Raw genomic sequence first — 11,759 nt, 5'->3', positions numbered from 1 at the left:
TCATAAAGTTAAATAACAATCCATAAAGCAATAAACATCACTATGAAAACATGATGCAAAATGGGTGTATCACCCATTGCCCGATGTTGTTGCTGCCCTGAACATTCCATTGAGACAGGGAGGTGGAGAGGACTTTTTAGCCTATGCTTTCGAAAATCCGGGCACCTATATTGTTATATGTGTATCGTTCCCTGGTGAATCTCAAGGAGCATATCGCTCTAGAGTAAGGGATGGCAACAAGGACTTCACAGATAGAAAAAATAGTTATAAGATGCCCTCTGGAAACTCAAAGTAGTAATAAATATCAGAGTATTCTGGTGGAGGGTGTTGAAAGGTATTCTACCAGATGAAAGTTCTTTGCATAGGAGGCATATCAGTGGAACAAAGCTATGTAAATTGTGTGAAGAAATGGAGGCATACCTGGTGCACGCCTTAATTCCCTATTATCATGCTATAAGTTTTTGGGTTGAACCTCAGCAGTGGTTCGACTGTAAACTTCTGAAACTTCACCCAAAGACTATGGCCCAAGATGTTTTTTGTAACCCTTGGTTTTCTGATCAGACTAGAGCCAAGATTGTGTTAGTAAGGTTGTACATCTGGCACTCCCTCAATAGGTGGACACATGATCACGAAAAGTTTGGTCCAACTAACTCCATGTAGATTATCACGGTGACTCTAGCCATTCTTGAGTATTGCTTCATCCTGCATCATCAGAAGGCCGACATTCGCAACATCATCAAAGGTTTGCTACATGAGTCACACTATTTCCCAACAGAAGTCTCAGATCATCCTCTTGGAGTGGGTATCTTTGGTTTTGTGAACTCTGTAGTCAGAGACACTGTAGTGGGAACTACTTTTGAGCTTGATGAAAATGAAGTAGAGGAGCACACTGTGATTTCTTTTGTCCTGCATGATGTTGCCTTGAACATGCACCTCACCACCTTTGGCCCAGAGGTGTGGCTCCTATATTGATAGAGGCAAAGGTGTCCCGTCTTTCGATGAGATGATGGATATCGCTTTGGTGGCAGTCGACTTTGACGATCCGACTACGAACGTGCGAGGACGTCGCTCCTTAGCAATCGCTAAACCAACTCTGAGAGGTTATTGACCACGCCAGAGCATGATCAACCTGACCACGAGGGTCTGTTTCCTGCGAGCAAACGAAGAACAAGCAAGAAACTGAGATTGCAATCTGGATATTGCGAATATAAGATGAAAACTTTATTGATCAAGGTGGGGTTCTGTGACGCCTTTGTCTGGTCGTTGAACACAAACGAAGTACGCGAAGTTGCAGCTATGGCGAACTTTTAATCTAAACAAAACCCAAAGTCTAAACGATGCCCTAAGGGCTGTATATATGGAGGAAGAGGGGGGAATTTCGTGGCCCTTGGTGGAGGGGTCCGAAATCAACCCTATCTCTTGTTTCCCCACACATACGGACTCTAAAAATAGCCTATACTTATGTATTTCGAAATTACATGGGCCTAGCCCAATAATAAGGTGACGCAGCACCTAAAATAGCCTCGGGACGAAATTTATGAAGTGGCATCTTGTATATTTCGTCCAAGGCTTCATGCACCCATTATGGTGGCTTCAAAGTCCTGAAATCATCACTTGTAACTCCGTTCTTGTTCCCCTTGCGCATGCCATCATCTCCATGCTTGTTCTTGCTCCAATGTTCATCCTTCTCCAAGCTAGGCCCTTCATTTGTAAGCAAAACAAATGTATCCAATTTAGGCAGCATCATATTCTCATGAACATTAGAATCATTACCAAGAAACGAAAGTACCTAGTAATTTAGTTGGCGTGCACGAGCTCTAGTAATTGGTCCAGTATGTATAGCAGCAGGGGCTGTGGGTGTAACAATTGTATTGATGTCCTCATCATCCTCCCCTTCTTGAAATGAAGTCGTCCTCGACGGAAGTTCATCTTCCTCACCCAAATAAGGCTTCAAATCTGCAATGTTAAAAGTGGGACTAACCCCAAAATCTGCAGGCAGCTCAAGTTTATATGCATTATCATTTATTTTCTCTAACACCTTAAAGGGACCATCAGCACGTGGCATTAACTTTGATTTGCACAAATCAGGAAATCTATCCTTACGCAAATGTAACCAAACAAGATCTCCAGGTGCAAACACAACATGTTTTCTACCCTTATCTCCAGCAAGTTTATATTTAGCATTCATACGCTCAATGTTTTCCTTAGTTAACTCATGCATTTTTAAAATCAATTCAGCATGTTGTTTAGCATCAAAATTAACCTTCTCCAAAGATGGAAGAGGCAACAAATCAATAGGTGCACGAGGTAGGAAACCATACACAACTTCAAAACGGCACATCTTAGTAGTAGAATGCAATGAACGATTATAAGAAAATTCAATATGAGGCAAGCATTCCTCCCACATTTTCTTATTATTCTTCAAAACAGCCCTAAGCATAGTAGACAACATTCTATTGACTACTTCAGTTTGTCCATCAGTTTGGGGGTGACAAGTAGTACTAAAAAGCAGTTTAGTCCCCAACTTAGCCCATAAACATCTCCAAAAGTGGCTAAGAAATTTAGTATCACGATCTGAAACAATAGTATTTGGCACACCATGCAAGCGAATAATTTCACGAAAGAACAAATCAGCAACATTAACAGCATCATCGCTTTTATGACATGGTATAAAGTGTGCCATTTTCGAGAATCTATCCACGACAACAAATATGCTATCCCTCCCCTTCTTTGTTCGAGGTAAACCTAAAACAAAGTCCATAGATATATCCTCCCAAGGAACACTAGGTACAGGCAAAGGCATATATAAACCATGAGGATTGAGTCGTGACTTAGCTTTTTGACATGTAGTGCAGCGAGCAATAAAACGCTCAACATCCCGTCTCATCTTTGGCCAAAAGAAATGTGTAGCAAGTACGTCCTCCGTCTTCTTCACGCCAAAGTGTCCCATTAATCCTCCTCCATGCGCCTCCTGCAACAACAAAAGACGAACGGAGCTAGCTGGAATGCATAGCTTGTTAGCACGAAACACAAATCCATCGTTAACAACAAACTTGTTCCACATTCTTCCTTCTTTACAATTCTGCATTACATCTTTAAAATCAGCATCATGCACATATTGATCTTTGATGGTCTCCAAACCAAATATTTTGAAGTCAAGTTGTGAAAGCATAGTATAGCGACGAGACAATGCATCAGCAATAACATTTTCTTTTCCCTTCTTGTGTTTAATGACATAAGGGAAAGTCTCAATGAATTCAACCCATTTAGCATGTCTACGATTCAGTTTAGCTTGACTTTTAATATGTTTCAAAGATTCATGATCAGAATGTATAACAAATTCTTTGGGCCATAAATAATGTTGCCATGTTTCTAAAGTCCGAACAAGAGCATATAATTCTTTATCATAAATAGAATAATTCAGACTAGGCCCACTCAATTTTTCAGAAAAGTATGCAACAGGTTTGCCATCTTGTAATAACACACCTCCTAATCCAATTCCACTAGCATCACATTCAAGCTCAAAAGTCTTATTAAAATCAGGAAGTTGGAGTAAAGGAGCATGTGTCAACTTATCTTTCAATACCGTGAAGGCTTCTTCCTGTGCGGTACCCCAAAGAAAAGGCACATCTTTCTTTGTAAGCTCATTGAGAGGTGCAGCAATGGTGCTGAAATCTCTCACAAAACGCCTATAGAACAGCGAGGCCAAGAAAACTCCTCACTTGTGTGACCGTTTTGGGCTGCGGCCAACTCTCAATAGCTTCAATCTTGGCTTTATCAACTTCAATTCCCTGTGGAGTAACAACATAGCCAAGAAAAGATACTCGGTCGGTGCAAAAGGTGCACTTCCCAAGGTTACCAAACAAACGTGCATCGCGTAGAGCAATAAAAACAGCATGTAAATGTTCCAAATGTTCTTCCAAAGATCTGCTATAAATCAATATGTCATCAAAGTAAACTACCACAAATCGTCCAATGAAAGCACGTAAAACTTCGTTCATTAATCTCATGAAAGTACTAGGTGCATTAGTTAACCCAAAAGGCATGACTAACCACTCATATAATCCAAACTTAGTTTTAAATGCTGTTTTCCATTCATCTCCCAATTTCATACGAATTTGATGGTAGCCACTACGCAAATCAACTTTGGAGAATATTGTAGAGCCACTCAATTCATCAAGCATATCATCTAGCCTAGGAATAGGATGACGATAACGAATAGTAATATTATTAATGCCTCTACAATCAACACACATACGTGATGTACCATCCTTTTTCGGCACTAGAATAATAGGAACAGCACAAGGACTAAGGGATTCGCGTATATAACCTTTGTCGAGAAGCTCTTGTACTTGACGCATAATCTCCTTCGTCTCCTCTGGATTGGTACGGTATGGTGCACGGTTTGGCAGTGAAGCACCGGGAATTAAGTCAATCTGATGCTCAATCCCTCGAATAGGCGGTAATCCCGGTGGCACGTCTTGTGGAAAGATGTCAGCGAACTCCTGCAAAATGTTAGTGACAGCAGGAGGCAAAGAGGAAGGCACGTCCTCGAATGAAAATAATGCCTCTTTGCACACAAAAGCATAACAAACAGATTTGCTGAAATCTAGCTCATCAATATCAGATTTGGTGGCAAATAAACATGCACTTTTCAATTTAATTTCAGAAGCAACACTAGATGGTTTATTATTAGGCTTCATTTGTTGCTCAAATTCTTTTGCCACAATCTGATTTTCACTCATATTCTTCTCCTGTTTTGCTTTATTAGCTCTATTAATATCATCTTTCAAAATGGAATCAGGAGTCATAGGAAGCAAAGTAATATTTTTATCCTTATGAACAAGAGTATAGTGATTGTTTCTACCATGGTGTACAGAGTTTTTATCAAATTGCCATGGTCTACCAAGTAATAAGGAACATGCTTGCATAGGTACCACATCACAATCAACATAATCAGCATATGTAGAGATACTAAAATGCACACGAACAGTACGTGTTACCTTAACCTTGCCGCTGTTGTTGAACCATTGGATGTAGTAAGGATGTGGATGTGGTCTTGTGGTGAGAGAAAGCTTCTCCACCATCTCCATGCTAGCCAAGTTGTTGCAGCTCCCTCCGTCTATGATGACGCGCACAGAACGTTCCTTCACAACTCCCTTGGTATGGAACAAATTGTGCCTCTGATTTTGCTCAGCTTGTGTGACCTGCACACTCAAAACACGTTGAGCAACTAAACATTCATACCTGTCAGCGTCTTCAGGAGCCATGTATTGCGTCTCATGATCAGAATCATCTCCGCCATGTTCTTCACGTGTAATAAGAGCCAAAGTCTCCTCATCATAGTCACTAGCGGACTCATATCCACCATCCGCGGTAGCAATCATCACACGCGGAGATTTGCATTCTCTCGCATAATGACCTCCTCCCTTACAACGACGACAAATAATATCACTTGTGTGCCATGTTGATGCCCTGGAAGAAGAAGAACTCTGTGCAGGCCCGGCAGGTGCGCTCTTGGCAGATAATGGTGGTTGTTCCTGTTTTCTTGTATCACGGCTGTAGGAGGCACCTGATTGAGGTGCTCATGCAGTTGAAGTAGAAGATGCACGTGGTGTCCATGATGAAGGTCGGCCTGCAGAAAAGTTAGTTCACGCCAATGCTTGTCGATCCTACACTTCACGTTCAGCTTTACAAGCAAGATGGAATAAACGAGTGATATTAGTATACTCCTTATAGTCTAGAATGGTCTGAATCTCTCTATTTAATCCACCCAGAAAACGTGCAAGCATAGCTTCATTCTCCTCAACAATACCACATCTAATCATGCCAGTTTGTAATTCCTGATAATATTCTTCTACATAATTTTTTCCTTGTCTTAAGCGCTGTAATTTTTGAAGCAATTCACGTTGATAATATGGTGGAACCCAACGAGTACGCATAGTAGTTTTCAAAGCAACCCAAGTAGTTGGAATAGGATATAGTCTACAATGTTCAGACCACCATACACATGCAAAACTAGTGAAAGCACAAACAGCAGCAGCAACTCGTCTCTCCTCAGGATATTGTAAACATGTAAATCGTTGTTCAGTTTCTAACTCCCAAGTAAGATATATATCAGGAACATATCTACCCTCAAATGGTGGAATATTCAATTTCAGTTTAGGAATATGGACATCATCTCATACCTGAGGTGGTGGTGCAGGCCTACCATTACGAATATATACCTGAGGTCGACCTGCTGGTGGTGGTGCAGGTGGCTGCACGTAGTGCTGATTTTGATCAACCTCATCCTCATAATCGCCCGCATACTCATCATCCTCCTGGGTACCAGCAGCAGCAGTAGCAGGAGCCAAAGAAGCACCAACAGCAGTAGCAGCGGCACCAGAATTTTGTCCTGGCTCAATAGGAACACGCTGTGCTCGTCCATACTGATTCGGAAGGGGGCGTAGTTGTTGTTGTTGCAGAGGTGCGACAGGTGCAGCCGGTGGTGGAAGACGCGCAAGTAGTTCATTAAATCTGTTATCGAGCTTTGTTTCGAACGTCTTCTCAAGGCCAGTGATCTTCTCCATGGCCTCTTCAAAATTGTTCAGCACATCTTGTACCTGTTCAGTCATCATTTGCTGAAACTTATCATGAAGCTCCTTGTTCGATAAGTTCTCCCAGTCAATCTCGTCGGCTTGTGATCCTGGCATGGTTAGCAGCAATAGAAACACACAAGAATATGATCCTACAGACTACTAAGAAGTGGTGGTGGTGTATCACAAATCCGTCAAGCAAATCTCAAATTCTTACCAGTTCTTACCCAGCAGCAGGCGGTGATCGGCAACCGTTGTAGTCAAAAACTCTCAAAGCTTGGATAGAGCGATTACCAGGGAGAGTCAAACACACGACGTAGATGTATGTGGAGCTGGGAAGGCTTATAGTATGGTAGCAAAAAGGGTCAGCAATAATCAATTCAGAGATGCAAAGTTGAATAAACGCTCAACGACGGTACTGTGCTGGTCCTAGGCTAGACTGTGCTAGAGACGCGAGCCTAGAACATCAACAAAATCACGGCGCGGCACGTAAACAAGGGAAAAGCACACTCTGAAAATTTTCTTTTCGCTCTCTTTTTTTTTGCGCTCTTTTTTTTTGCGCTGTTTTTTTTTGCGAAAAATCACTATAATGGCGAGTGTCTCAAAACTCTTCCTAGGTCAAACTGACAGGATGGGCACAAAAATTTTTTTCTCGACAAATTTTTTTTTTCGACTGCCCGGACCCAAAAACTGGAAACGGGTCAAAAAAAACTTCCTATAATGGCCCCTGTCTCAAAACACTCAGAAACACCTAAAAATAGGATAGCCAGAAATTTTTTCGAAAAATGCGTTTTCGAAAAAATTTGGGCCTAAACGGAGCGTGGCTACCCGACTTTTTTTTTCCGAAACCTACTTCGGCAAGGAAACACGATTCGGAATCTAGATGGATCTCGAAAACAAACCTAATATGACAAGAACTCGGATTGGTGGTGGATATATGGTGGTAGATGGTAGCGGTGGTGGTATATGACAGCTGTGGTGGTATATGGATACGGATTCAAAGCGGTGGCGGATAAGCGGTGGTGGTAGATGGCAGGGGTGATGATGATGGTGCGGCGGCGGCGTGACAACTTATGACCAGAACTCGAAACTCTAAAAGACTAGACTCTAAGACCAGCAACTAGAAACGACGATGCAACCGCAAATTCAACAAAGCAAAACCCTAAAAAGATTATGCAAAGGCTCAGATTGGTTCGGATATGATGAACTAACCCTAATTTTTTTTGTGGCTTTTTCGTGGACTGTAGGTATGAAGAACAGACTCGATCTAAACTACGAAAAACTGTAAAATCTCACCGAGCAACCTGGAAATCTGATACCACTTGATAGAGGCAAAGGTGTCCCGTCTTTCGATGAGATGATGGATATCGCTTTGGTGGCAGTCGACTTTGACGATCCGACTACGAACGTGCGAGGACGTCGCGCCTTAGCAATCGCTAAACCAACTCCGAGAGGTTATTGACCATGCCGGAGCACGATCAACCTGACCACGAGGGTCTGTTTCCTGCGAGAAAACGAAGAACAAGCAAGAAACTGAGATTGCAATCTGGATATTGCGAATATAAGATGAAAACTTTATTGATCAAGGTGGGGTTCTGTGACGCCTTTGTCTGGTCGTTGAACACAAACGAAGTACGCGAAGTTGCAGCTATGGCAAACTTTTAATCTAAACAAAACTCAAAGTCTAAACGATGCCCTAAGGGCTGTATATATGGAGGAAGAGGGGGGAATTTCGTGGCCCTTGGTGGAGGGGTCCGAAATCAACCCTATCTCTTGTTTCCCCACACATACGGACTCTAAAAATAGCCTATACTTATGTATTTCAAAATTACATGGGCCTGGCCCAATAATAAGGTGACGCAGCACCTAAAATAGCCTCGGGACGAAATTTATGAAGTGGCATCTTGTATATTTCGTCCAAGGCTTCATGCACCCATTATGGTGGCTTCAAAGTCCTGAAATCATCACTTGTAACTCCGTTCTTGTTCCCCTTGCGCATGCCATCATCTCCATGCTTGTTCTTGCTCCAATGTTCATCCTTCTCCAAGCTAGGCCCTTCATTTGTAAGCAAAACAAATGTATCCAATTTAGGCAGCATCATATTCTCATGAACATTAGAATCATTACCAAGAAACGAAAGTACCTGGTAATTTAGTTGGCGTGCACGAGCTCTAGTAATTGGTCCAGTATGTATAGCAGCAGGGGATATGGGTGTAACAATTGTATTGATGTCCTCATCATATATGTTGGTTTTCCATATGACTATCCGACCCAACACTATATGCACAAGTCTGTCGACAAATTTGGGGCTTTGGTAGATTGGAACAATCCTAGAGGGGACAGAAGATTTGTTCTCATTAAGGCCAGGGTCATTCACATGCGCCTGGTTTCTAAAAGTCTTGTTATCCGTCAGCTAGGTGGAGCCCGTCAGAGTTGGACAGTAGCTGTCACAATGCTTCGTAGCAGTGATTGGAACGCTCACTTGCCGGAGGTACCACCGGCCGGGGAAGACCCACCTCCTGAGAATGGCATTCCTCATCCTTTGCAGGGTGATGGACTTAATGCTGAACAGATGTACCAGCAGCAACTGCACAACTGGCTGGCTCAAAATGCAGTCCCTAATGATAATGCTAATCTGGCTGATGGCAATGTTGTTATTGATCAGGATAATGATATTGATATCCATCCTGAATGGGGTGTCTGGCCTCCCCCTCCCCCATAGGAGCCACCAATGCTCTACAACTTTAGGAATGGCTTGCTGGTGAAGGTCTGCATGTGGATCATGGCATTGTGCCTCCTAACAACACTCATGACAGCCTGGCAGCTGCTTGGAATGATTCCATCTCAATGAGCAACAATACTGATTCCAGTGCCACTATCTCTGATTCTTATGTTTTGGTTCCACTAACTCTTATGAATCAGTTCTGGCCACAGGAAGCTTCTAGCTCTGCACCACCTGATTTAGTACCTACAGATAACATCTTGCCCAATAACAGGCTTGAAATTTCACTTATTGTCTCTGCTGCTGGTTTGCATGTGGACATGGCCACCCATGGTAATTTCACTCATGCTATGCTGTTGAGGGACTGCATTCCAATGATCAGGCTAAACACCTATCTCACTACAGCAGTCAAGCCTATTATTGCTTCCTATGGCTCTTGGAGTGATCAATATGGTTTTAGGAAGAACTCTGTGACTTTCAATATCACTGTTTCTGAAAATGAGGGTATTCTGAAGGTTATCTCTGCTTCCAAATTCACCAGTCAGTTTGGGACATCTTCTGTGTGTATTGAGGACATCTCTGAGGGCTCTCATAGGGAGCTAAATCACTCTCATGCAATGATCACGAGTGCTGGTAATGATGGCCAGCTTGAAGAGCTCCAGGACACACCTGAACCCAACTCTTCTGTCACTCCAGACCCTGAGCTATTGGCTACTTCTGTTATGGTTAGTGCACCACCCTGCTTTGCAAGTCTTGCGATCATAGAGACCCAGCATACTGCACTGTCTGAACCTCCAATGTTCACTGAACCTGAAGCACATAATGCACATGTTGTTGATAACTCTGTGGATTTGGTGATTACATCAGTTGTTGATAACCGCAAGGGGAAGAATCATATGCCTACTTCCTTTGTTTCTCTTCGTCAGAGCGCCAGGTCCAACAAGTACAATGGTTTTAAAATCCCTACCATAACTGACACCAAGCCACGAGCCTCCAAGATGAAACCTAGGATCAATCCGTCAGCTAAATCTTCAGTGGTTATTACTGAAATTGAAGACAATACTGAAGTTCCACCTCCGACGCCCATTGCCACGATCCAGCTAGTTGGAACAGTCAAATGTGACATCCCCGCAGTGGAGCTCTCTGAAGCTGCTATCAATGAAGATAAGGAAGACACTTCTTCCTCCTCGTCCAGTGCTTAAGCTTTGTCACTTATTTTATAGTACTTTTGGTTAATTGGAACGTTATTTGTTGGAACTTACGTGGCTTAAATTCTGAAGAAAAACAACTCGCTTTGTTTAATGCCATCACCTCTAGTGGATGCATTGTTATATGCCTGCAGGAAACTAAGAAGCAAGAATTTGATAATAAATTTATTAAGTCTTGCTGCCCACGCCGTTTTGATAAGTTCGAATTTATTCTTTCTTGTGGTGCCTCGGGTGGAATTGCCACTATCTGGAACAGCTCCATTTTTACGGCCACCGTATTAGCCTCCAAGGATTTTGCTCTGGTTATTCGTTTTCAATCCACACAATCGGCACAGCACTGGACCCTAGTGAATGTCTATGGCCCTTGTCAAGGTGAGGAACGCAGGAATTTCATTCAATGGCTTCTTGATATGAATATCCCCCACAATGAAGACTGTCTCCTTTTGGGTGATTTTAATTTCATTTGCGGCCCAGATAACCATAATAAACCTAGTGGGAATTTTGGGGACATGATCACATTTAATGACTTCATTCACACCCAGAGTTTAGTGGAACTTTCAATCAAAGGTCGAGCTTATACTTGGAGCAATATGCGGGTAGACCCCCTCCTAGAACAAATTGATTGGTTTTTTACGAGCACTAACTGGACCTCATCTTACCCTAAAACCCTAGTTAAACCCTAGGCCGACCGGTCTCAGATCACATTCCTTGTGTCGTCTGCATTGAGACCACCAGCCCCCGGTCTAAGATTTTCAGATTTGAATCTTATTGGGTACACCATCCTGGTTTCCTGGAAACGGTCAGTAAATCTTGGTCCAAACTAGTATGTTCTCACAACATGGCTACTGTTCTATCTAGAAAGTTTAAACTGCTGAGACATGATCTTAAGAGCTGGAGCAAAGGAATTTCCAAACTTTCAACTACTATTGAAAACTCTAATAGAGCTCTACTTGGACTTGATGAACTCGAAAATAAAAGGCGCCTTACCATACCTGAAGCCAACTTTCGTTGAATACTCAAAAACCACATTCTACGACTTCTTGCTTATCAGAAAGAATATTGGAGGAAACGATGCACTATCCGTTGGGTCAAGTTTGGTGATGAGCAACCAATTTTTTTCAAGCAATGGCTTCAGAAAGATATAGAAGAAACAATATTGCATCACTTACCACTGATGATGGTTACTGTGTGGAAGATCATGCAGGGAAGGAGTCGGTTATTTTTCAAGCCTTCAAAAAGCGGCTTGGCTCA

The sequence above is a fragment of the Triticum aestivum genome, chromosome 1B (genome assembly GCF_018294505.1).
Source record: "Triticum aestivum cultivar Chinese Spring chromosome 1B, IWGSC CS RefSeq v2.1, whole genome shotgun sequence".
NCBI classification, from domain to species: domain Eukaryota; kingdom Viridiplantae; phylum Streptophyta; class Magnoliopsida; order Poales; family Poaceae; genus Triticum; species Triticum aestivum.
This window is presented reverse-complemented; position numbering follows the sequence as displayed.